Here is a 27,749-nt window from a genome sequence, read left to right as displayed (position 1 = left end):
AAATGGATTTCTGAGTGGACTGCAACCCCGGGGCTCCTCCTTCAAAGTCGAGTCAGGCTGTGTGGGGTGGGGAGCCCACGGGCTAGGCTGTGGGGCCACGGCGCCCCCTGCAGGCCGAGGCGGGGAAGACAACCCAGGGAACCTCTGGGAAGCTTGCAGCCCTGAAAGGCGAGGTGACTTTCTCAAGGTCACGTGACACCCAGGGTCAGAGTTAAGACCCGTCCCTGGCTTTCTGATTCCCAGTCCTGTGTTACTTCCTGTCTGCTCCTCCAGGGCTACCCAGATGTCAGCTGCTGATAAAACAACAGTAACAATAACTCAGAAGGTGATAGCTTCCACGTGTGCATGTATATATCCTGAGCTGCTTTCTGTGCCTTTTATCCATTAATTCACTAAACTCTCCCAAGGACTTCATGGAGACGCTAATAGTCTATGCCCAGCTGAAAGCTGAAAAAAAACGAGACGCAGAAAGAATTTAAGGAACCAGCCCAAAGTTATACAAGTAGAGAGAGTTACTTCTTGTTAATTTAGTTGCAAAGTCACGTCCAGCTCTTTGGGCTACCATGGACTGTAGCCTGCCAGCCCCCTCTGCCAATGGAATTTTCTAGGCAAGCCTACTGGATGCTCTTCTCTAGGTTTTCTTTCTACCCTCCTGGTCCCTGTCCACATTCCAGACTCTGAATCGTCAGAGCGCCCTTTCCTTGCCATTTCCTTCTCCAGGGGATCTTCCTGACCCATCAGCAGGTGGATGCTTTAGCACTGAGCCACCAGGGAAGTCCAGAGAGTGTCATCGGCAGGTATTAGACGCAGACCCCCAGACGTGCCAGCTCCCTGAGCCTGGGCCAGCCCTGGGTTCCATGATCTCTGGGTGTCCAAATCCTTCCCCGGTTCCTACGGTGAGCCTGCGCCCCTCTGCCTCCCTGGCTCTGCTTCCAAGCCTGTCTGTGTTTGGGGCCACACTGATCCTAATGAGTAGTTCTGTCCTTTTCTCAGTTCTCACAAAACATAATAAAGACAAACAATGAAACCCGAGCAAACAAAATACACTGGAGCATGCTGTAAACTTCAGGGTCACAAGCTCGGCAATCTACTGAAAACCACTTACTAGACATTTTCTGCAAAGGCCCAGGGATTTTTTTTTTTTTAATATTTTACTGGTTTCTCTCAGGGATTTCTTGCTCTTTTCTCTGATTCTGGTCTTGGCTGTGGTTTGCCACCCCAGGTCTTATCTCCTCCTCTTACCCCATCTTCATGCCCCCTTGGTCTCTCCTTCCTAGTGAGGTGGAAACAAATTGATCCATGCCCTCGGGGTCTTGCCTTCTGCCCTGAGCAGCTTATCAAGATATTTCCATTGGACAGAGGCAATTTCCTTCTCTGAAAGCAATTCTGGAGCTAGTTGCTAAGAAAATGCATTATTCATTGTTCATTGTGTGACACCAATAAATAGGAGGTCTCCACTTGCATTTTTTAAGTCCACATGTATGTTTATTTGCAAAGCTTATGGTCTCCACATGATCATCCAATCAGGAAACCTGGGAAGTCAAGCATATCCACACATTGTGTCCCCTGTAAAGCCAATCATTCCTTGACTTTCACCCTCAAGAGTTCATCATGATGCAAACCGAAGGCTGTCCTCCCACCTCCTGACCCCAGCCTCTGAGCAGCGGCTCTCAGAAACCACGGAGAGTGGCAGTGCCTCGAGGGTAGAAGCCTCCTTGGTTTAATTTTGTCTCCCCAGAATCTAGCACAGAGACTGTACAGAAGACACTCATTCATTCATTTCAACAAACATCTGCTTGTTGTATATGGGCTACAGTGAAAAACTGATCTGAGATCCTATTTCTAGAAAGTATGCATATTTTGGCACAGTCCTTGGTAGGTAGGTGCACTGGCCCTGATTCCTCACCTTTTTTCCCCCTGTATTATGCCACTGGCCATGTAGCTTGGCAGGACCTTCCACTGTGGGTGGGATGGGGGTGGCCTGCCCCACCACTTGGCTTTGAGCTCATCCCTGGACCTTGCTTGGGCCAATGGGATGCCAGTGAGAATGACACACACAGAACTTAAAATGACTTGCACCCTGAGGCATGTTCTTTTGCATTTCCACCACCACCATGCAAAGGGCAAGCCTGGACTGGCTCTCTGGCCCAGAAGGGAGATGAGAAACATGTGAGTGGAACCCACATGCCCCAGCAAAGGCCAATCTCAATCAGCCATCAGCCAGGTACCCCCCGAGATTTAAACAAGCCCATTCAAGATAAGCAGGTTTCCCCGACGGCTCAGCGGTAAAGAATCCGCCTGCAATGCAGGAGAAGTGTATTCTATTTCTGGGTCGGGAAGATCCTCTCGAGAAGGAAATGGCAAGCCACTCCAGTATTTTTGCCTGGGAAATTTCATGGACAGAGGAGCCTGGTGGGCCACAGTCCATGGGATCACAAAGAGTCGGACATGACTGAGAAACCAACCCCTGAAAGAACCCCGGCTGACTCCAAACATGTCAGGAACAGTCATTTCTGCGGGAGGCCACTGAGATGTTGTGGCTGTTTGCTCCTGATTATTGTGGCAGTTGGTTAATAATTCAAAAATCTGAGGGCTTTTTGAATAACCCAAAGGTTGGTAGATCCCAAGTTGGGAACCCTTGCTCTTCTAAGGGACTCACGAAGAACACAGGAATTATAGCACAGAGAATGAAGCATCAAAGGTTCCTCTGCGTGTTTTAAGAGCACCTAGCAAGGCTTGTTTTCAGGAGGAGATGATGTCCAAACTGAGATCTGAAGAACAGGCAGGAGTTAGCCGACGGAAGGGGAGGAGGAGGGGTCCCAGGACTGGGAATTAGCACAGAAGCCATGAGAGGAGAGAACGTGTCATCAGTTAGTCTTCTTTCGAGAGAAGAGCTCTGAACACTTTGAATTTTTGAGGATGCTGATACATTAAAAGATGAAGATATGCTAAAACAGGGTACAGAAATAGTGGTATAATTTAAGTAATCTTCTTGGAAGAAGTAAACAGTTTGAACACTGGGAGGAATGCAGTGTTCATACATAGAACCTTATCTGGATGTAGCAGTAAATGCCTAAACACGACCCTCATGAACATGAGAACCAGGCCTGATGGCCTTCCTGGCCTCCGACCTCCAACTTTGTCTAAAATAGAGGGTGTGAAGACAAAGAGGGTGGCTGGCGAGAGCTGAGACTCAATGATTCCTTGTTAAACTGAATTAATAGGAAGTGAGTAATTTTCAGATGTCAGCAAGGAGAAAATGTGCCCTGGCTTTGGGAGGGTCGTCTCACAAGGCCCCCTCATGGCGATAAACTGGAAAGCCCTCAACCCCAGCTACAGGGCATGATGCAGGGGCCCCATCTTGGCTGTCTTGGTCACCAGGAGGCCCCCGGTTATCCTGCCAGCCCTTTAGAACTGGTCCAAGCTGCTCACTACCCACTGCGAGGCACAGAGGTGACAGTGGTGTCACACTGCCACCTAGTGGTCACACCCGAGAAGCTATCTGCTCCACCCCTGGGACTGACGCGCCCACCCAGGTAGGTCTCACCCTTGAGAAAAGTCTGCTTAGTTTACATATATACTATATATTAGAGTTACTATAAAATACCTGGCCCAGAGCCTGTCACATAATGCTTATCACATAGTAACTGCTGCTATTGATAGCCTCATTATTATTGCCATGATGCTGAAGAAATATACCTGAGTCTCTCTGAAATTTAACTGAGCTGTGGGAACACGAAATTTTTTAAGACAATTAAGAATCCAGCTAGTGGTCACTGAGGAGAGGGAGCTGGGGAGGGGCGGGGTGGGGGAGGGGGTTAAAAGGTACAAACTACAGTGTATAAAACAAATGAGCTACTATACAAGGATATATTGTACAATACAGGGAATATAGCCAGTGTTTTATAATAACTATAAATGGAGTATAACCTTTAAAATTTTAAGTTGCAATACTATACATATAATATCTGAATGCTATACATATAATATGCTGAAATATATAATATCGTACATCATCTATACCTCAGTAACAGGAAAAAAATCCATTCCCCCTTTAATCATCCAACAAACCTGTGCTAGACATTTCATATATGCCAGATCTGTGCCGTATAACTGGGACAGCATGAAGAAGATAGAAAAGTGACTAAGATACGGTCCTTACTGCAACACATTTCCAATCTTGAAGGAGAGGTGGGCTAGTAAACAGCCAGCTCCCACGTGCTAAATAGAAATGCAGCTGGAGAACTGGCTCTGACAGTCAGAAGTGGCAGCCACTCCTTCAGATGCCAGCAGTTTCCCTTCACCCCCACAAGGGAAAGGGACCTTATTATGACCGTGGCCACGCCTGTCTGGGCCTCTCCGGGCCTCTCTCCAGCACCTTGGAGAGCTCCTGGTCAGGCAAGGGTAATGGGACGCCTCATGAAGTTGTGAAGTAAGCAGGCAAGGGAAGGTTGGGGGCGTCACTTCTGGAGTCAAGGTTTCAAGCTGGACGTCCTTGGCCGAGTTACTTAACTTCTTTCTGTGTTGAATCCCTCATCGGTGAACAGGAGGCTGTGAAGAGCAGCACCTGCCTCCTGGGTTTGTTGTGACTTAGTGACTGAGCAAGCACTTACGAGGTAACTTTTTATTTTCTTTAAGAGGAAGGGAAGGACTTTCTGGCAGGGCTGAAGGGATCTTAGGAAAGGAGTTGACTGGGTGCCATTCGCACCAACTTCGGGGTCTGCAGTCAGATGGCTGCCCAGAAGCTCACAAGAATGTCACGTGGAAAATGTCCTTTGTGCCACCCAGTCACAAGTGCCCTAAGAGCTCTGTTCTGTCCTTCCTCTTCTCCACACCTTCACAGGAGGGCCCCAAAATCCCTGCTGGGGGTTCACGGGAGGTGAATGGAAATGAAGGAAGGAACACTCCAGTGTCCTCCCTCAGCCTGAGTTCTGAGCCTGGAACAGACCAAAGTGACAGAGAGTTTGGAATTCACTTATCAGCCGGGATTAGGTTTTCTATGACTCAAAAGTAACTGAATAACTTTGTTTTTTTTTTTCTTATTGTCGTCTGAGAGTGACCAAAAAAGCTATTGCATTGACCCAAAATGTTCTCTAGGGGGAGAGAGCAGGTAACAAGGAGCAGAGGTGAGAAAGAGTGACGCTGTTTTCTGCTTGAATCTCACTCATTCAATAAACCAGTTGCCAAAGTTCTGATTGAATAGCACCAGGAGGCTGGAATTTCTGCTCCAAAGAAGATCCAAAAGTGGGTGTCCACATACACATGCAGACCTGTAAGAATGGATTTGCTAGAAGTCACTTCTTGAAACCTTTGGGGACTCGACTCGAGCCCACAGGCACAGCCACTGTGCATCTATGCTCATCACCAAGAGCCTTGTGGAAGCTCAAGGCTGTTAAGACCATGGGAAAAGATGCAAACCATCCCCCACTTCTGATTTTCAAATCTAAAACAGGCTAAAGTGATGGAAGAAGAGTATAGGGTTTACATATTAGACTGGATTCGATTTTGCACATAATAGATTTTCAGTGCATTATAGAATAAAAGATCCAAACTCTATCACGTTTCCCATGTGATGGGCCCTCTCAGGGCACACCATAATCATAGCTACTTTCACCCTTGTGAGAGCCCTTGAAAGTATCCCATTTTATAAATGGATAAGCTGTTGCTCAGAAATGCTCAATTACATGCCCAAGTTCATATAAGCATCAGAGATGGACTCAAACCCAAGTCTGTTTGATTCCAAATCCCAGAGTCTTTCCCCCAGGCATCACTGCCTCTGTGCCTATTACTGAGTAACGTGGAGAGGACCGTTAACGTGGGCATTGGAAAGCCTCTCTTCTGAAAGGCCAGAGGTAGTCTCTAAGAGGAAAGGCCAGCAGTAGTCTCTAAGAGGAAAGGCCAGCAGTAGTCTCTAAGAGGAAAGGCCAGCAGACTGTTTACCGAGACGTCTCATAAACTGGTATTACTGACCTTGAGGAATTTCCCATGTTCCTCCATCTGACTCCATCTGACTCTTAGATACGACAGAATCTGAAGAGGGGTCCATCTCTCAGTAGAGACATTTTAACCAAGCATGGAGTACTGATGCATTAATATAAAACTCAAATGTTTCTTTCTTCATTCACAGTGAGAGATTACCAACATGAAGACCTAAAAAAAAAAAAACTTGAATTCTGTAGGATTAGCCCTTTCTTGCCCCAAAGACTGACTCTGAGAAAAGCCAAATTACAATCTGAGAGTTTTCTGGTGTGCCTGGAACAGAACAAGGGGAATTTAATAATCCTGTGCTCCTGGGTCCAGCTGAGATAGCCTGGCATCTATAAGAGGGATGGCCTTTCCAATGGGACCAGAGACATTTTGCATGTGGGGCTCCACTCTCCGCCCCCATTGAGTTAAGTCTCCCTCTTCCCTGGAGTTTGCCAGAATGGACACTGCTGACATTTTCCTCCCATATCTTTTTGCTTTCAGCATTGACCAGTACTGCCTTTGATGGACACATCTTTTATTTACAGTTAATGCAGTCAATCTGGTGACGGCAGGGCCTGCCCAACTGGGAGCTGTGCCTTCTCCGCCAGCTGACTTTGCCTATCTTTACTGTGCTCCACCGTGTTATCCTACAGCTGAACTTCCAAAGGGCAATCCTATTCCCTTCATTCCCAAATTCAGAAAAACAAAAGTCAACTTACTGTACCCCAGGAAGGATGGCTGAGGGGAAGGTATAGAAGGTTCTGCAGACAAGTACTACATTCTATACTCAAGTATTAGCTCTTCAAAAGGCGCAACTAGTTTTAATGAGAACCCAAAAAGGAATATGTGAATATTAACTCCCAAATGCTTAATAAGGAAGGGCCTGGATCTATCCTTTGCGAGCTAAGTTGCTTCAGTCATGTCCGACTCTTTGCAACCCCATGGACTGTAGCCCGCCAGGCTCCTCTGTCCATAGATTCTCCAGGCATGAATACTGGAGAGGGTTGCCATGCCCTCCTCCAGGGGATCCTCCCAACCCAGGGCTGGAACCTGTGTCTCTTATGTCTCCTGCATTGGCAGGCAGGTTCCTACCACCTAAGAACCACCTAAGAGCTTTCAATCAGTGCAACAACCCTAAGAAGTAACTATTATCATGCTTTTTTACAGCTGAGAAAACTAAAACCCAGGTTAGGTAACATCACTGGTTTCAGGAGAGCTGGGATTTCTGGCCTGTCTCCAGACAAGAAGAGTAGATTTCTATTCCAATGGAAACACAAGAGTCTTTTAAAAAAGTGCTAACATATGTGAAGCTGTTTTGTGAGCTGCCAATGAGCTTACATAGGTGCTGCATCTGAAACTGAAAGGAAAAGAAAGTTAGAAATGAACTGTACATCCCAATTAGCAGACTGCTTTTTCAGCAAAAATGGGACTCACTTTCTAAAACATTTTGCGGAAAGTCTCTGATATCTGAACCTGCTGTATCTCCACAGGGGCATCATTTAAATCCAGCCAGGCGGAGTCTTCCTGCTACAAACAAGCTTAGCCGTCCTTCACTTAATTCCATCCTGAATCACTAGGGCGGTGATTCAAACATCAAACATCAAATGTTTCCATCAGAAGCCCAGAACTGTGGTCACAGCCATGTCCAGAGCTCACCCACCCTGGTAGACAGCACATTCTTTAGAGGAACAAGAAACTGCTCAAAGGGACAGGGACAGAGCCTGCTGGAGGTCATGGCCAGCATGCAGTCCACTGTAACTCTCCAGTTCCTCCCATCACTCGGGCCCTGAAAACCACTGTCCTGGCAGCTCCTCCTGGGCAGTATCCGTCCTCCCGCAGTTGGCTTCTGCACACTTACCTTCCCTCACTTACCGTTTTATGCAGCGAGGAACGAAAGACAGAAAGAAACCCTGGGGCGCTTCCCACTCTGAGAGACAAAAGAACCTAAAATATGGGGGAGAAGAAGCAAGAAAAGATTATGGATAGTCATCCCAGCATAATGCTCATGTCTGATTCCTGGCATGAGGCCCCTTCTGCTGCCAGGACATAGTAGACCCTCCCTCACTTAGAAGCAAACTCCGTGTATTCACTTCATGGTTCCAGACAATCAAGATCTGAAAAGGAAGGGAAGGAGGGGGAAAAAAAAGGCATTTATCAAGTTTAAGAAAGAACATATTTGATTTCATATAATCCTTCAAACAATACTGTTAGTATCTATATATTTCATGGAGAAGAAAACTGAAATTCAGAGAGGTTAGATGGAACCCATGCCTGACGAAGTGGAAAGTCCATACTCTTTTCACTAAACCACAGACTCAGAAGATCTTCCTGTGTGCATCAGAGAAGGGACATTTACACGTTTACTCATCTGGCACCACAGTTTCTAGGCTGAAATGAGTATTCTTCAGTGTCGTATATGGCAGTATTTTGTCCTTTGTCCTCATTTTGTCAAGGTGCACCTGTTAGGCAGAATGATGTCCCCTCCCAAAGATGTCCATGCCCTAATCCCTAGAACTTAGGAAATTCTAAGTTCCTTGGAAAAGAGGATTTGAGGTTACAAAAGGGATAAAGATTGCTCTTCAGTTGACCTTGAGATGGGGAGACTAGCCTGACTTATCCAGGTGGCCACGATGCACTCACAGAGGCCTTAGATGTGGCAGAGGGAGGCAGAAGCAAGAGTTGGGGACAGAGAGATGAGGAAGCTGCTGTTTTGCTGGCATTGAAGACGGAGAGAGAAGCCAGGGGACAAGGAACGCGGGCAGCCTCCGGAAGACAGAGAAGGACAAGGAAACGGATTCCTTCCTAGCGCTGCTGGAAGGAACACAACCCAGCTCACCCTTGGATCTTAGCTCCAGTGAGACCCATGTCTACTTGAATTTCCAACCTTCAGAACTACAAGTAATAAAATTATATTGTTTTGCACCTCTAAGTGTGGTCATTTGCTTCAGCAGCAGTAGAAAACGAGTACAGCACATGGAAACCAAATTGCCATGCAAGGAGGTGCTAACTTTCACGGTGCAGGCCACGAAATCTCAGAAGCCCCTCTCCCCACCCCCAGCTCGAATCCCCGCCTGACCCTGTCTGCTCGAGATAGCTCAGTGGAACGTCATCTCACTCGCAGGACGAAGATCTTACCGAGGCAAACTGAGATAGATCTGTTAGCTAAGATTCCATCCCGTGAGGAATGGTTTCATTGCATATCCCTACTCACCAAAGCTTAAATTAAAAAGGAATGCCGTTTAGAAGCAGAACGAGACTTAAGGAACCAGAAAAATCAGTGGGTCTTTCTCCTCCCTTACTCTCCTGCGCCCTGTTTTTTCCCACAAAAAGCTTATTTATTCTTCTCTTCTGGCAGACACTTGTTGTCTTACTCCTCTGTACAAGGCTGCAGCGTGGTCATCCCAAGCTGATGGCTTCTCTCCCAGGGACCATCCAAACTTCCAACGTGGTTCCCCCACAGCCAACTGATTTCAGTCTCCCCACCCTCAGTCCAAAACAGGGTACTGTGGTGACCTGAATGGGAAGGAAGTCCAAAAGGCAGGGGATACATGTATACGTATGGCTGATTGATTTTGCTGTGCAGCAGAAAGCAACAGAGGCTTCTCAGGTGGCTCAGTGGTAAAGAACCTGCCTGCCAAGCAGGAGATGTAGGTTCCATCCACGGGTCAGCAAGGGAAGATCCCCTGGAGGAGGAAATGGCAACCCACTCCAGTACTCTTGCCTGGGAAATCCCATGGACAGAGGAGCCTGGTGGGCTACAGTCCATGGAGTCACAAAAGAATTGAACACGATTTAGTGACTAAACAACAAACAATAAAAAGTAACACAACATTATAAAGTGGCTATACTCCAATAAAAAATAACTTTTATAAAAACAAGAGAAAAATTCCTTGCATGCCTGCCTCGTCCCCACAAATTGTTCAGAACACAGAGAAAATGATAGACTGGTATTAATCTGGTACTGGACTGTATTCACTCCAGGGGGCGTTTAACGGGAATACCAATCTGGCATTCGCTCTCTGTCCTGATCAGCAGGGTGGGGCTGGGAGCAAGGGCACCTGCTACAAAGACCTCTGGCATCTGAAGCTGCGGGGTAGGTGAGATCTTCAAGAGGCATCGGGTGTGGGGAGGCGATGATTGGCATCTTCTGTGCGTCTGCTGACTCCAGGGATGGCCTTATCTTTGGAAACAGAAATGCACCATCCAGGGGGCTGAGCTGCCTTTCCGCCCCGCCCGGGCCAGGTTGAGCCCGTTTGCATCTGTGATAACTTCTTCTGTCCCTGCCATTCTGTGATTGACATACTGTCTCTTAATATGTTAATCTATTCAACCAAGTTACATTCAGATGCTGCTGGTCCGGGAACCAGGCTGTATCTTTCTGGTGACTTTGCATATTTCACGACTTAATTCTCCAAGGGAAAGAATGACAGCCTGGCTTTTGAAAGAAGGGGCACCTCAGTGTGAGCCCCAAGTTCCAACTGTTATAATCGCTAATAATAATAATCCAGATGACAACGCATTTATTTAGGGTTTCAGAGTCCAGAAAAGGCCCCCCTAAGATAATTGAAGGTGGCAGAGAAGATAAGAGATAACACAGATCATGAAAATGAGGTTCGGAGAGTCGAAACAATTTGGGCAAGGCCCCAGAGCATTGTGGGATGCTTTGAGCTAAATAAAATGGGATGATAAAGCACTGCCTGCAACTCCATACTTGCTGTTTCATATGCTCACACCGGCCTTTCCAGGTAAGACTTTGCCTGAAGTCCTACAGTTAGAGGAGCATCTGACTTGAAAGCCCGGGCTTGTCACCAAGGACTCCATCCATTTCCCTAAATTCTTGGAAGTGGCTTCAATGAGGGCTTCCTGTGTCCGTCCTTCAAAGCTCAGCTCAGACACTGTCTTCTGTACAAATCCTTCCCTGGCTCTCCTACTCTCCATCCCTGGCACTCGGTTCATCCACAGATGTATACTGAGGGCTGTCCGTGTGCCGGGCACAACACGGATGGCTGAGCATATGGCTTGGCATAAACCAGACATGATTCCTGCCCTGGGGAAGCTAAGGTGTGGTAAGGGAGGGAACGGTGGGGATTGCCAAGCGGGATTCCCCCTCCAGAGGGGCAAGGCCCAGCCTGGGCGCTCAAGACAGCTGGCTTCCTGAAGACCCGGCATTTACCTTGAGACCTGAAAGAAGGGCAGGGTGGGCATTGAGGGGACCCCAAACAGCTGCAAGATGGCATATCCGGGATCTGAAAACTTCCTGTGGCAACTGGAGCAGAGAGAGGAAAGGCAGGAGGGACCCCAAGAAGACTAGAGAACCCTCCAGGGCCTTTGGGCCACCTGGGGAACCTGCGTCTGTGTCCCGGTGTGCGGGGTGCGAGGTTCACGTGATGATGTCAGTGTGAGCGAAGACTGCTTGGTCTGAAGGGATGGAAATCAGGGAGGCTCAAGTGAAACTGGGCTATTTCTTAGAAATTCCCAGAAATTGAATGGAATCTAAGAGCATGGATAGTTCTCAGGAAGGACCTGGAGTCCGAATCTGGAACACTCTTCTGGAGCCTGAGAGTTAGTCTCTCTCGGCCACATCCACTCCTCTGTGTGTCTGCTCTATTATTTTCTCTTTCTTTCTCTGCACTTTCTCTTTCTCCGCTTCCCTAAAACTAGGGTAGACACTGGCCAACCTCTCAGTGCTCAGGTTATAAGCTATGTGGGTGCATGTGGCCAGTCATTCAGTTGTATTCGACTCTTCATGACCCCATGGACTGTAGCCCACCAGCCTCCTCTGTCCATGGGATTCTCCAGGCAAGAGTATTGGAGTGGGTTGCCATTTCCTTCTCCAAGGGATCTTCCTGACCCAGGGATCCAACCTGCGTCTCTTGAATTTCCTGCATTGGCAGACAGTTTCTTTACCACTGCGCCTCCTGGGAAGCCCCATAAGTTACAGTTCGAGCCATACAGAGAGACACAGTGGTGTTTATGAGTCCCAAATCAAAATGCCTGGAGAACTCAGTTGAGTCAGCCTGGGTCAGAGTATTTGCCCCTAACTCACTGAGCTACAGGTGAGGTCCAGGAAACTCAAGCCCTTGTAATAAAAACATGCCTTCCAGGAGGTGGGATGGATCTCGGACGAGAGGGGGCCCTGGCTCCTAGTTAGCACCCTTCCAGTGGCAACCACTGCAGACATAATCAGACCCACACATTACACAGATGGCCGCACTATCCCTCGGGGAAAGGACAGGAGGGGGGCTCCAACGGAGCCAGATACTCCAGGAAGGGACTCCACGCAAGGGAGAGGTGGTGAGGACTGGAGTCAAGAGTGGTGGCTGTGGGGCTGGGGGAATGCCCGAGAGACGGTGGGGAGCTCAGACTAGCAAACTGTAGAACAAGCTGGGGAGGTCCAAATAACAAGACAAAGATTTGCTGTCCAGGAGGTCTAAATGGGGGGAGAACGTCAGGTGATGGTCGGGTTTATGGTCTGACCAACTGGGTGGACAGTGATGTCACGGATAAAACAAGGAAAGCACGGGGAGAGGAATGGGTTGGGACGGGCACAGTGCGGAAAGCGCTGAATTCTGTTTGGGACAGTGGGGTCTGGAGTGGTCTGTGGGCTGTTGGACATATAGGTCTGGAAGAGAGCTGTTCTTAGGAGACTGGCAAAGGGTGGTAATTAAAACAATGGGAGTGAAATAAATGGCCTGGGGAAATCGTGGGGCATACAAAGAGAAAGGGGTTTTGGGGACAGGTCCCAGGGGGTTTCCAACTTCTAATTGTTCTAAGTATCCAGGACGTGGAGAAAAAAGAAGCCCAGGGCAGAGACTGAGAAGAGCAGCCTGAGAGATGAGAGGGACACCAGGAGAGTCTCGCCCAGTAGATGTTTCAGAAAGAATGGAGATGCTATCTTTGATAAGCACCACCAAAGAACCAGGGGGAAAGAGCCCACTCAACTTATTTATCATCTTACACTTTTTTATTAGTGTGTCTATTTCTCTACTAGACCGAAAGCTCCTTTAGTTAAGATGTTTTCATGCCTTTATTCCCAGCAATTAGCCCAGATGCCTGGCAAGAAGTCTTAATAACAGTTGAATGAATGAATAAAAATGTCACAGGCATTGAAAATATTAAGGTTCGCATCTGGATGATATAGGAAACATACCCTGAGTCTTTAGTAATTTACAATAAATGAACAGGGCCGTTGATAGGACCTTTGGAAAGAAATGCCATCTCACGGTTGTCCTTTGTATGAATAACTCAAGAATGGCTTACAGGGACTGTCTTGCTGTAATTGGAAGCACTTCAGTTAAAGAGCAACTTTGGTGGTGCTTGAAAACGGTTTTATGTATATGCTCTTAGTATTCAAATTGTATTTGCATAATTAAATCTAATTATCTCCAAAGTCAAGGTCATCTTAGTCGAATCCTTGCCTGAATTATCCAAAAACTCTGCCATTGATGGGATTTTCTTCTGTTTATGAAATCCAAGTGCCACTGCGTGTATCATTAGACACAGTTGGGATGTCAGTGCTTGACCCTAGCTGGCTAACAACAAAGAAACAGATGGAAAACTCTAAAAAATATCCCTTTTCTTTTTGTTTGTCAGAAATGTAAACAGCTCCTAATTCATAATGTGGGTAATGCTCTTCCCTAAATACATGGCGACCATCAGGGGTAATACTTAAACTGTTTAACCATAGGCAAGTCAGAGGTACGGATTTCCTAAAATAAGGTCCTGATCATGATGCTATGTAGGGGCTTCCCAGGTGGCATTACTGGTAAAGAATCCACCTACCAATGCAGGAGATATAAGAGATGTGGGTTTGATTCCTGGGTCAGGAAGATCCCCTGGAGGCAGAAATGGCAACCCACTCCAGTATCCCTGCCAGGAGAATCCCATGGACAGAGGAACCTGGTGGGGTACAGTCCATGGGGTCGAAAAGAGACATGACTGAGCATCTGAGCACAGAAATAATGCTGTGTTAAGAGCTCCTGCTGGACCAGACGTTAAACCTTAGCTGATGAGTGATGGCGGTTGGGGGTGGGGGGCGCAGGGATGGTCAGGTGAAGGAATCTGTAGCCAGAGCAACAGAGAGGCCCTGGGCAAGGGGTGTGGGCAGGGGGAGGGTGGGTTTTTGCCAGTCAGTGCAGAAGTATATCAGCATTTTAACAACTGCAGTGAGTGTACCCCTTTGTGCTGACTCCCAGCTATGGGCAGAAGCCAGAGGCGCTCCAGCCCAGACTTTCAGTCCTACTGGTTTCACAGAGAAAGAAACTGAGATTTAATGAGAAAAGGTTTGGGTAAAAGTCCAAAAACCAGTGGCAGAAGAAGTGGCAACAGAACTCAAGTCTCTTTATTCCCAAACCTGATGTTATCACCCCTAAGTTTTCCCGAGAATTTTTATGAGACAGAAATTCTTGTCATGAATGAGCACACAAAACCTGGATTTGTTCAGCAATTGTTCTGAAACAACAATGGCCATATGGTTAGCAAGAGATGCCGTCCACCATGGAGACACAGTACTATATGGCAAGTCACTCCAGTACTATTGCCTAGAAAATCCCATGGGTGGAGGAGCCTGGTGGGCTGCAGTCCGTGGGGTCGCTAAGGGTCGGACACAACTGAGCGACTTCACTTTCACTTTTCGCTTTCACACATTGGAGAAGGAAATGGCAACCCACTCCAGTGTTCTTGCCTGGAGAATCCCAGGGTCGGGGGAGCCTGGTGGGCTTCCGTCTATGGGGTCACACAGAGTCGCACATGACTGAAGTGACTTAGCAGTAGCAGGAGCAGTAAAGGGCTTCCCTGGTGGCACAGTGGTAAAGAATCCGCCTGCCAAGCACGAGACGCGGATTTGATCCCTGGGTCAGGAAGATCCCCTGGAGAAGAAAACGGCAACCCACTCCAGTATTCTTGCCTGGGAAATCTCGTGGACAGAGGAGACTGTGGGCTACAGTCCATGGGGTCGAGAAGAGTCAGACACGACTGAACAATGAAACGATAGCAATGCATTCTGAGAAGACTGCCTCAAGGCTCTCCCAGCAGACTAAACCTGAAATGTCCCCAGGGGAAGCCAACTGCAAGTGACCCATTTCAGGACGAGGAGGATCCATCTCCGTGACTTTCCCACACACTTACTATTCTAGGTATGAGATACGGTAATTAATTTCGTGTTCTTATAAACTGGGAGACAATTACAGGGGAGGTTGCTAAGCGGTCCTGAGCAAGCTCGCCTTATGAGACGTACGTTTCATATTTTGTGACAATGGTCGGGAAAAAAAGCACATAATGACTCCTTGTGGATGAGGCCCCTGCTAGTTATGTTTTCATTATTAACCCAATTATACGGGTGAAGCAATAGGTGATAATTTCACTTCTTCACTGCCGCTTCATTTCTGCTCCCCCAACCACCAGCCTGGGGGACACTTCAGAAGTCATTTAAAGGGGTTTGTTCTAGAATACAGCCAGCAGCAGCCGGGTCCCACCTCCTGGGTCTCTCACCTCATTTCCCCGAGACCCTGAGGCAGGAATGGGTTGGAGAGTGGTCAGGAAAAGAAGCAATGTGTCCTGGTAAATGGTCGTGATTGGATGCATGAGACAGCAGAGTGGAAGTAGCCCCAGGAACAAGACAAGGGTGCCCACTCTCACCACTACTATTCAACATAGTTCTGGAAGTTTTGGCCACAGCAATCAGAGCAGAAAAAGACATAAAAGGAATACAAATTGGAAAAGAAGAAGTAAAGCTTTCACTGTTCGCTGATGACATGATCCTCTACACAGAAAACCCTAAAGACTCTACCAGAAAGCTACTAGAGCTAATCAATGATTACAGCAAAGTTGCAAGATATAAAATCAACACACAGAAATCCCTTGCATTCCTATACACTAATAATGAGAAAATAGAAAGAGAAATTAAGGAAACTATTCCATTCACTGTTGCAATGAAAACAATTAAATACTTAGGAATATATCTACCTAAGGAAACAAAAGACTTGTACATAGAAAACTATAAAACACTAGTGAAAGTAATCAAAGAGGACATGAATAGATGGAGAAATATACCGTGTTCGTGGATTGGAAGAATAAATATTGTAAAAATGAGTATACTACCCAAAGTAATTTATACATTCAATGCAATCCCTATCAAGCTACCAACAATATTTTTCACAGAACTAGAACAAATAATCTCACAATTTGTATGGAAATACAAAAAACCTCGAATAGCCAAAGCAATCTTGAGGAAGAAGAATGGAACTGGGGGAATTAACCTGCCGGACTTCAGGCTCTATTACAAAGCCACAGTCATCAAGACAGTATGGTACTGGCATAAAGACAGAAATATAGATCAATGGAACAAAATAGAAAGCCCAGAGATAAACCCACGCTCCTATGGACACCTTATCTTTGACAAAGGAGGCAAGAATATAAAATGGAGAAAAGACAGTCTCTTTAACAAGTGGTGCTGGGAAAACTGGTCAGCCACTTGTAAAAGAATGAAACTAGAACACTTCCTAACACCATACACCAAAATAAACTCAAAATGGATTAAAGATCTAAATGTAAGACCAGAAACTATAAAACTCCTAGAGGAGAACGTAGGCAAAACACTCTCCGACATAAATCACAGCAGGATCCTCCAAGACCCACCTCCCAGAATATTGGAAATAAAAGCAAAAATAAACAAATGGGACCTAATTAAAATCAAAAGCTTCTGCACAGCAAAGGAAACTCTAAGCAAGGTGAGAAGACAACCTTCAGAATGGGAGACAATAATTGCAAATGAAGCAACTGATAAAGGACTAATCTCCAAATTATACAAGCAGCTCCTGCAGCTTAATTCCAGAAAACTAAGTGACCCAATCAAAAAATGGGCCAAAGAACTAAACAGACATTTCTCCAAAGAAGACATAAAGATGGCTAATAAACACATGAAAAAATGCTCAACATCCCTCATCATCAGAGAAATGCAAATCAAAACCACAATGAGATACCATTTCACACCAGTCAGAATGGCTGCTATCCAAAAGTCTACATGCAATAAGTGCTGGAGAGGGTGTGGAGAGAAGGGAACCCTCTTACACTGTTGGTGGGAATGCAAACTAGTACAGCCACTATGGAGAACAGTGTGGAGATTCCTCAGAAAACTGGAAATAGAACTGCCATATGATCCAGCGATCGCACTCCTGGGCATACACACCGAGGAAACCAGAATTGAAAGAGACACATGTACTCCAATGTTCATTGCAGCACTGTTTATAATAGCCAGGACATGGAAGCAACCTAGATGTCCATCTGCAGATGAATGGATAAGAAAGCTTTGGTACATATACACAATGGAGTATTTCTCAGCCATCAAAAAGAATGCATTTGATTCAGTTTTAATGAGGTGGATGAAATTGGAGCCAATTATACAGAGTGAAGTAAGCCAGAAAGAAGAACATCAATACCGTATATTAACGCATATATATGGAATTTAGAAAAATGGTAACCTGAACCCTGTATAAGAGACTGCAAAAGAGACATAGGCATTGAGAACAGTCTTTGGGACTCTGTGGGAGAGGGTGAAGGTGGAATGATTGGAGAGAATGGAATTGTAGCATGTATATTATCATAAGTGACCAGTCCAGGTTCGACGCATAAATTTTCCTCTGTTCATTTCTTTGCATTTGTGCTTTTTTAATAAAATTCTTTTTTAAATTAAAAAAAAAAAGAATTAGGAACAATGTATAGTAGGCATCTAGCATCATATAGTTACATAGGAAGGTATTAAACAAATGAAATATAATAAAAAAAAAAATAAAGAACTATTCAGATTAAAAAAAAAAAAAAAAAGGAAGTAGCCCAGGCAGGGTCTGGCTTTGTATGAAAGGCTGGGTGTGTCAGGCACCCTCTGAATCTCAATTCCAGACACTGCAGGGGAAGATGGAAAGGGGGAATAATCTGCTTGGATTGGGGGGGATTTTTCTGGACACCTCTCCACCCTTAAGAGATGGGAATACAGTAAGTCCCATACATACCAAACAGTTCCATTCCGAGAGCACATTCGTAAGTCCGATTTTGTTCCTAAGTCCAACAAAATTAGCCTAGGGACCCAACTCACACAACTGGCTACCTGGTACTGAAGGATCATCGGCAACAGGAGACAGAGGGCAAGCTGCAATGCCACTTACACCTGACGCTGATGGAACACACGTTTGCATCGTTGGAAGTTTTCAACTTAAAGGTTCGTATGTAGGGGACTCACCATATGGGTTCAAGGTTTCTGTAGTTAGTATTTCTGCCCCAGTGCCTTTCATAAGAGCTTTACATAGTCTTACAGAGCCACTCTGTTGCCCTTAGAGAGATGGGGGGATCTATTCAACTCTGATACTTGTCTGACTTACCAGTGGTAGATAGACCTGGTGGGGAGGACAGAACATGACAGAGGAAGGAAAGAAGGGAGAATATGGGGAGGATAATGACCCAGGGAAAACAGATCCCGGGACTCTTCCTGGAAGCTGGAAATGCAGTCAACTTCAAAGGTAATTCAGGCAGCCACATGGGAGCCCAACCTCAAGCCTGGACCCTGCAGCCAAGATCGGGAGGTGAGGCTTAATTCCAAACCCAACCCAGAGTGGGTGCTGAGCCACTGATGACATGGCTAGTACCTCAGTCAAGGTTGGGTTTAAAACATGGGGCAAGAGAGACATTCACATTTGTGACCTTTGTAAATACAGATATCCACAGCCCACACCTTGAATACCGAGGGCTTAGAGCAGGGTTCCCCAACCTCAGCAATCCTGCCATGTGGAGCCAGGTAATTCTTTGTTGCCAGGGGCTGTCCCATGCATTGCAGAATGCTCAGTAGCACCACTGGATTCTACCTGCTAGTTGCCAGAAGCAGCTTGACCCCAAGCTGTGACAACCAGAATATCTCCTGAAATTGCCAGATGGTCTCTGGAGGTCAAAATCACCCACTGGTTGGGAGCATAGAGAACTAGGAGTAAGGCACGCCACAGAGAGGGGCTTTAGTGGGACTGGCATCTCAAACGATGGCACAGCGTCCGGTATGCCATTTGCTTGACCTGTCCAGAGTAATCAATGAGAACTTCTTACATATGAAGTGGTTTAACTCTGCCTATGTACATTTCAAATATTTGCTCCCTTCTGGGACTTCCCTGATGGTCCAGTGGTTAAGACCCCGAGCTTCCAATACAGGGGGTGCAGGCTCAATCCCTGGTCTGGGAACTAAGCCTTCATGCTGTGTGGCATGGCCAAAAAAATTAAAAGACAACAAATATTTGCTCTTTTTGATGATCTGCCTCAGCTCAAATTATGCAGTAGTCAAACTGTTGATATTTCTTCCAAAGGCAAGGAAAAAAAAATCTCTATTTTAAATCATGTTACTTTTTAGCCAAGGAATGCTCAATTATTTGGGAATATAGGGTAGACCAGTGCCTTGTTTAAAAAAAAAAAGTTCCTGCCAGTGTCTTCATTTAATTGCTATAAAGAACATCCCCTGTGATAGCCCAATGGCAGAGCCATTCTAAGGAAGTGCAGGAAGGGCCCTTTGCAATACACATCTTGAATCACATGATGCGATGGCCACCTGCTTCACCTGTCCAGGTGAACATCTAGTGAACCTTTTCATCGTCCAGAAAATGATGCACTTCCCCCTTGCTCTCTCAGAGGGATTGTAGTGATCAGATGAGCAAAGACCTTCTTAACCTGCACGGTCCAGTTCAGCAGCCACTTGTGTTTAGGCAGCTATTTAATGTAAATTAATGAAAATTAAACAGAATGTAACATTTAGTTTAGTCACATTAGCCACTCTTCCCAACCACAGGTGGTCATTGTATGTTAGTCGCTCAGCCGTGTCCAACTCTTTGTGACCCCATGGTCTGCAGCCACTGGGCTCCTCTGTCCGTGGGATTCTCCGGGCAAGAATACTGGAGTGGGTTGCCATGCCCTCCTCCAGGGGATCTTCCTGAGTAGGGGATGGAATTCGGGTCTCCCACACTGCAGGCGGATTCTTTACCACTGAGTCACCAGGGAAGGCCTGCTTAGTGGACGGTGGATAATGGATAGGTAACGGACTCATACACAGAGGACAGCTCTGTGGCTGGAGAGCGTTCCACCCACATCACTATTCTCAATGACACAACCTGGTGCAAATAGCAAGTCATAGTCTTAGGGCCACTGCCGGAGGTTAGACCCAGGGTACACACACGAGGAAACACACCCATTCACAAATGGCCACACACCTTGAGCACTGCCATTGCGGACTGCCGAAGCGCTCGTTTGTCACCACTGCGTCGTAGGCAGTCACAAAAGCAGCAAAAACATAATAAAGCCTTGGCGGCTCAGATGGAAAATAGGAGCAAGGATCAAATAATTATGGGTCATCACTTTCAATAAATGTCATTGTCTAGACTACAAATAGATAGTTCCATGAACCTTTTAATTATAGCAGCAGAAAAACAAGATGAACACTCCTTTCCAATAAAATTACTAGTTTTGATTAGCTATTTATAAAAAGACATGTTATCTTCTGGGTTCTAATATCCTTTACTTGTGTTCTTCAAGACTGAGACTCCAGGCTGGGAGTGCAGAGAGTAGGAAGCAGCTACAGAGGAGCTGTGTCCCTGCCCACAAGGAACCGATGGCACCAGTGCTCTGCGGATGCCGGAAAGGAAAGCCACAAATGACGTGTCCCCCCCGCAAGGACCGAACGAAGCAGTCATTGATACCAACAAGAATAACAACGTCCAACACTCATCGTGTGCCAAGGCTTATGCTCAATGCTTCAAAAACCTTACCTCGTTTGTCCAGCAAAAGGGAAAGTGCTAGCTGCTCAGTCGGGTCCGACTCCGTGTGACCCCACGGACTGCAGTCCGGCAGGCTCCTCTGTCCATGGGGTTTTCCAGGCAAGTACACTGGAGTGGGCTGCCATTTCCTCCTCAGGGGACTGAACACACGTCTCTTGCATCTCCTGCACTGGCAGGCACATTCTTTACCAGAGTCACCTGGGAAGCCCAAAATAGCGATGCGGTAGATGTTCGGCATATTAACAGATTGTATAGATTTATAGACAAGGCTCAGAGAGGTTAAGTAATTTGCCTGAGGTCACTAAGTAAGTAAGTATCAGAATCAAGGATCAAACTTAAGTGTGTCCGACTCCAGAGACCATGGCTCATGAGCCCTGTTCTCAATCAGGGTGGCCCTAAGTGGAGGAAGCCATTCCGTCTGCTCCTTTGGGGAAGGATGGTTTGGGTGGGAGGGTGGGGCTGGGGGTGGTGGTGTGTGTCTCACCCTCCCATTCTTCCCCACCTTGGCTCCATCCTGAGTTGCAAGGGCCTCCCGCAGCTTTTGGACCAACCCGCCCGCCCCACCCAACCTAACCAATACCTCCACCTCCATTCTCTTTTCCATTTCACATGAAATGACCCCATGCAGGTTCTGGAAGCTGGTTCAAGGCTGCCTGGACAAAAATTCTGGGATCTCAAGTGCCCAGAGTTTGATCTAGGAGCAGAGAGGATGGGTCCTTGACACCATAGACATCTTTGCTTTGGGGGAAGGGCAAGCTGAAGAGGGCCATGCAAGGGTCCTCCAAAATCATTCCTCAAAGCCGGGTCCAGCAGCAACATCCCCTGGGGGCTTGTTAGGAAGCAAACTATCGGGCCTCCCACCCCACACCAACTGAAGCACCAACTCTGAGCAGAGCCTGTGTTTTTACAAGCCCTCCGGTGATTCCGATGCTCGAATCAGAATCCTCTGAGGTTCTCCGAGACCCGAGGGCCACTGATCCAGGACAGCTTTTTCTACCTGTGGTCCAGGGACCGGCAGCATCAGCACCGCCTGGGAGTTTGTTAGAACTGCAAATTCTGGGTCCCCCTGCAGATCTGCTGAACTAGCACGGGTGTGGGTGAGCCCAGCAGTGTTCGGGTCAATGTCCTCTCCAGGTGATTCTTATTGCAGGAAGGTCTGAGAAGCAAGGACTTGAAGTTGCCCCTCTTCCTATTCCTCCTCCTCACTGTTACATTGTCAGTAAGGACTGTTTCTGACCAGCAGGAAGATGACAGAGGACGAGATGGTTGAATGGCATCGTCGATTCAACAGACACGAGTGTGAGCAAACTCCAGGAGGCAGTGAAGGACGGGGAAGCCTGGCGTGCTGCAGTCCATGGGGTCACAAAGGGTCAGACGTGACTAAGCAACTGAGCAACGAAGGACTGTTTCTAGTTCACAAGACAGAAACTCATCTCATAAATGGGCTTAAGGGAGAAAAAGGAGTTATTTAGCTTAAATAACTGAAGAAATTGTGAGTATGCAAATTTAGCACCACCGGGTCTGGTGGCCAACTACAATCCAAGGGCCAGACCGGCCCACTGTCCGTGTTTGTGAATAAAGTTTGAGGGAGACACAGCCACACCCATTCATTTCCGTATTGTCTGTGGCTGCTTTCCCACTGAAACAGTAGACAATGACATTAGGACCCACGAAGCCTAAAATATTTACAGAAAAGATTTGCTGAGCCCTACTTTTAAGCATGGGGGCCAGGACAGGGATCCTCCTACCCAGATGTACGTGGAAGATGGGGATAAAAGATGTACATTCACCCCTCATTCACCCTCTGTGGGCAATTATGCTTTGTTCATTCAAGGGCAGGAATGCCAGCGGTTTTAACGCTATGAAATGAAACACCCAGAAAAACCTTAAACTGAAGAGGCTCAGAGAGGTTAGGGTTGGTGACCCCATGGAGGAGCTGGGGGAGTGGTGTGCTGGTGAGGGCGCTGAAATTCTGCCCCCCGCCACACACTCGTGTGCTTGTACCTCACCCTGGGTATCTAGCACATCCAGCTCTGCCTACACTATCCTTCGCGTAAACAGGAAACGGAAGTCAACCACTGCTGTGAGTTCTGTGACCCGTTCTAACGAATCATGGAGCCTGAGGAGGGAGTCGAGGGGTCATTATACGTGTCAGAATCAAACTGACAGCCAGTTGAGTACCCAGAGATCTGGAAAACATTTCCGAGGGGGCCTCAAACGTTAACTTTAATTTACAGTATCCCAGGAGTAATCGCTTTGTAACCTATCCGTGTGTGTGCCAAGTCACTTCAGTTGTGTCTGACCCTTTGCAACCCCAAGAACTATAGCCCACCAGGCTCCTCTGTCCATGGGATTTCTCAGGCAAGAATACTGGAGTGGGTTTCCATTTCCTTCTCCAAGGGATCTTCCCGACCCAGGGATTGAACCCAGGTCTCCTACTTGGCAGGCGGGTTCTTAACCACTGAGCCTCCGGGGAAGCCCAGAGAGATCACAGTCTAGCATTAATTTGGCAGTTTCTGGAGCCGGGGCAACCATGTGATTATAAGGCATGCCTGCAGCAGAAACTCAGCAAATAGCAGAAACCATAGGGAGGACTTTGAATCTCCTCAGGAGTCTAGAAAAATCTTACCTGAATTTCAAGGAGCTCTCAAGGTCATTTAGGGACTTTCAAAGGTGGTAGGTACCTTTATGTTTGGAGACATCCAATCTTACATCATATTAAACAAATCAAACTCTATCCACATTGAACACAATTTATACGTAATGATGTAAGTGTTGAGTCATGTTTTAGTAGACTCAATGATTTAATGTTACCTTTTTAGCAAAGATTTGATGAATAATTTTCTTTCTGTGTTTTTTTTTTAAAAAAAGAAACTTTAATTATGCCTGTAGGCACCTGTAAATTTAACAGAGCCTTGACTCTGGAAGCTGATCGCCGAAGAATCGATGCTTTTGAACTGTGGTGTTGGAGAAGACTCTTGAGAGTCCCTTATACTGCAAGGAGATCCAACCAGTCCATTCTAGAGGAGATCAATCCTGGATGTTCATTGGAGGGACTGATGCTAAAGCTGAAGCTGCAATACTTTGGCCACCTCATGCGACGAGTTGACTCACTGGAAAAGACTCTGATGCTGGGAAAGGTTGGGGGCGGGAGGAGAAGGGGACGACAGAGAATGAGATGGCTGGATGGCATCACCGACTCTGTGGACATGAGTTTGAGTGTACTCCGGGAGTTGGTGATGGACAGGGAGGCCTGGCGTGCTGTGATTCATGGGGTCGCAGAGAGTCGGACACGACTGAGCGACTGAACTGAGCTGAACCGAACTGACTCGGGAAGGGCTAGCCCTGCATTCACATGGCAGGATCCACGATGCGTGTCCACCTGTCTGGGCTGGATGGAAAGAGACAGTGTGTGAAAGTCATCTTGGCGAAGGCAGAGGTCAGACACCAGAGTTCTGCACTTTGTAAGGTTAGCAGGAACAAAGCAGGACATCATAGTTTTGCAGTGTCATTGTTCTTAGGACAGGGGTCCAGCATCCTACAAACACTGCCTGACATTGCATAATCTATTTTGAAGATGCCCTCCCCCCTGCCCTGCCACCAGGGAGGCTGGCTTGAGTCAAACAGGTTCACGGAGAAATTAGTGGGAAGGACAAGATAAGGTCACTTAAAACCAGCGACTGGCTTTGTAGGACCTGATGGGTACTTTATGGGCTAAAGAGGAAATGTCCATCCTTGGGGGGTTGTAATCCATTGCTGCAGTCCTCCTCAAAGTCCCCGGTGAGATTATCAGCAGAACAAGAGACCCCATTACTTAAATGGGTTAATACACTCCCCACACTTTCTTTGTTGCTATTCTGACTTTGAGAAATGGAGCCCCCAGAGCCTCCAGTAACCAGTGCCACAAAAAGTCCACTGTGCTCTGAAAGTGATTACAAAGATCACTGCAGAGGATGGGCTGCCTGGCTGACCTCCACCTCCAGGGTGTCCCTGTGTGTCTCCGGGTCCTAAGTACTCTGCCCCATTGACTCTGTCCTCCCATAGCAAAATGCCCAGCCTGACATATAGCAGGTAGTCACCACTATTTGTTGGATTAAAAACAAACAAACAAAAAAAGAATAAATGGAAGGAGAGAGGGAGGAAAGGGAGAAGGAAAAAGGAAGGGAAGGAAGAAATACATCGGATTCTTCCTTCTGCAATGAAGTCAGATGAGGGAACTAACCCAGGCAGGGAGACCCCTGGGCAGACTATTACATAGTCCACACTGGACTTCATCAAGGCCCCAGCCCAACAGCCTGAAGCACAGGAAGGAGCTGCCGTTTTAGCAGGAGAAAATGGACACAGTGTCAATACGAGCAGAAGAATTGGTAAACACGTTAGATAGAAGTTCTTTGGGATCCTTTCCAGCTCCAAAATTCTATAATACTAGTATAATAATAAACCAAGGGGTTTCCCTGGTGGCACAGTGGATGCAGGGGACACGGGTTTGATATCTGATGCTGGAAGATCCCACGTGCCTCAGAGCAACAAAGCTTGTGCGCCGCAACTGCTGAGCCCGCGCTCCAGAGCCCGCAGACCACAACCCCCGAGCCTGTGTGCCTAGAGTGCGTGCTCTGACACGAGAGAAACCGCCGCAGTGAGTCGCACTCGCTCTCGGCAACTAGAGAAAGCCTGTGCAAAGCCACAAAGGCCTAGTGCACCCCAAAATAAATAGATAATGAAAAAGAGAAAACTCTGAATCTTAAAGATAATAAATCAAATACTTGGCTAGAACACATTCTGCACACTTTAGATTGAATTCCTTATGAAGTGAGAGTGAAAGTCGCTCAGTCGTGTCTAACTCTTTGTGACCCCATGGACTGTATAGATGGATTCTCCAGGCCAGAATACTGGAGTGGGTAGCCTTTCCCTTCTCCAGGGAATCTTTCCATCCCAGGGATAGAATCCAGGTCTTCCACATTGCAGGTGGATTTTTACCAGCTGAACCGCAAAAAAAGCCCTTATAGTCACAACTGAATGCTTGAGGAATTCATAAAAGGAGAAACTGAAAAGATCCCCGTGGTGTGTTTTCTCTGTCTCCTGATCATCACCACTCCCTCCATCTTCACCACTTGCAACTCCTCCATCACTCTCTCTGGCTCCGATATGCTCTTCAAGGCTCACCTTAGCCGTCATCTCCTTCAAGAAGCCTCTCCCTTCCCTTCCAGCTACCACTCTAGGCCAATCTGTCTCAAGACAACCCTCCTTTGTATTCTCAAAGCACAGCACAGACATATCTGCATTGAAGCATTTTTCCTTCTAGATTGAAATTGTTGGTGTAGCTGGCTTTCATTTGCCACATAAGTCATACAGTCCATCGAGGTTACCTCTTTATTTCCAATGTCTAGCCTGAAACATGCCTGGCTTGTAATGGTGGTTTAGTTGCTAAGTCATGTCGGACTCATTGTGACCCCAGGAACTGAGGCCTGCCAAGCTCGTCTGTCCATGAGATTTCCCAGGCAAGAATATTGGAGTGGGTTGCCATTTCCTTCTCCAGGGGATCCTCTTGACATAGGAATCGAACCCGGGGTCTCCTGAATTGCAGGCAGATTCTTTACCGACTGAGCCACCAGAGGAGCACTGGCATGAAATGGACCTACAGTAAATACTGATGATGCGATGACTACGTGAATCATTTAAATTATCCAAAAGCTAGAAACTAATAATTTTTTCAGATTTTGAAACTGTGGAGATTATTTGGGGTATTTACTGGAAAACATTGTGACCGGTTGACTTTTCCAAAGTCAGTTCAGTTCAGTTGCTCAGTTATGTCTGACTCTTTGCGACACCATGGACTGCAGCACATCAGGCCTCCCTGTCCATTGCCAACTCCCAAAGTTCACTCAGACTCATGTCCATGAGCCAATGATGCCATCCAGCCGTCCCCTTCTCCTCCCATCTTCAATCTTTCCCAGTATCAGGGTCTATACAAACGAGTCAGTTCTTTGCATCAAGTGGCCAAAGTTTTGGAGTTTCAGCTTCAGCATCAGTCCTTCCAATGAATACTCAGGACTGATTTCCTTTAGGATGGACGGGTTGGATCTCCTTGCAGTCCAAGCAATTCTCAAGAGTCTTCTCCAACACCACAGTTCAAAAGCATCAATTCTTCGGCGCTCAGCTTTCTTTATAGTCCAACTCTCGCATCCATACATGACTACTGGAAAAACCATAGCCTTGACTAGTTGGACCTTTGTTGGCAAAATAACATCTCTGCTTTTTAATATGCTGTCTAGGTTGGTCATAACTTTTCTTCCCAGGAGCAAGCGTCTTTTAATTTCTTGGCTGCAGTCACCATCCGCAGTGATTTTGGAGCCCAAGAAAATTAAGTCTGTCACTGTTTCCACTGTTTCCCCATCTACTTGCCATGAAGTAATGAGACCAGATTAAGTCCAGTGTTAAATTCAGGCCAGAGACCTATTGCTGGGCATGGACTGACTGAACTTCAGAGAGCAACACTACCCGAATCTCACCACTAGATGGCAGCCGCGCCCCAGGAGCAGGCGATTCCTGCCCTCTGACCACACCCTGCCCAGGGCTGTCCACTTTCTGGTCCTGCTCCTTCAGGGATCTCAGATCACCGGATGAGGAGGGCAGGTCCTGGCAGGTATTGATGACCCTGGGAACCACATCCCCAGAAGATGTTCCTTCCTGCCCCACTCCACTCTCATTTGTTCTCATAAATGCCACCAGTCTCTTCCTCCTTCATGTCCCCGCTTCTCTACCCGCCAGCCACCACTTGATAAAATTCCCGTTGCCTACAGGGCAATCCGATTCCTCATGCAGGACCCAACCCAGCTGCAAACCACCTGCTCAGTTAATACGCACTAGGAAAGAAAGGCTCAGTGTCTCCTGAGTGTCTCCCAGCGAAATCAGGCATCTTGAGAACTGTCACGTAGGAGAAATAGAAGTAGCCCAGGAGGAAGACAGACAGATAGACAAGGGAAAAAA

General features: G+C 47.0%; 1 long non-coding RNA gene across 1 annotated transcript in view; it reads right to left on the bottom strand.

Moving 5' to 3' along the window:
* Window positions 1-4,039: 4,039 nt before the first annotated feature.
* Window positions 4,040-27,749, bottom strand: part of LOC148774699 (uncharacterized) — a 97,391-nt gene continuing 73,681 nt past the window's right edge. The window contains exons 4-7 of the long non-coding RNA XR_016035510.1: window positions 20,754-20,960; window positions 7,840-7,911; window positions 5,971-7,324; window positions 4,040-5,270 (exon numbers count right to left, since the gene is read on the bottom strand). This is a non-coding gene — a long non-coding RNA (uncharacterized LOC148774699). The remainder of the gene's footprint in view (window positions 5,271-5,970; window positions 7,325-7,839; window positions 7,912-20,753; window positions 20,961-27,749) is intronic.

Source organism: Moschus berezovskii, chromosome 20, assembly GCF_049115385.1.
Source record: "Moschus berezovskii isolate FMDL1 chromosome 20, NW_MosBer_1.0, whole genome shotgun sequence".
Lineage (NCBI taxonomy): Eukaryota > Metazoa > Chordata > Mammalia > Artiodactyla > Moschidae > Moschus > Moschus berezovskii.
Note: the sequence above shows the minus strand (reverse complement) of the source record. Positions and strands in the feature narration are given on the sequence as shown.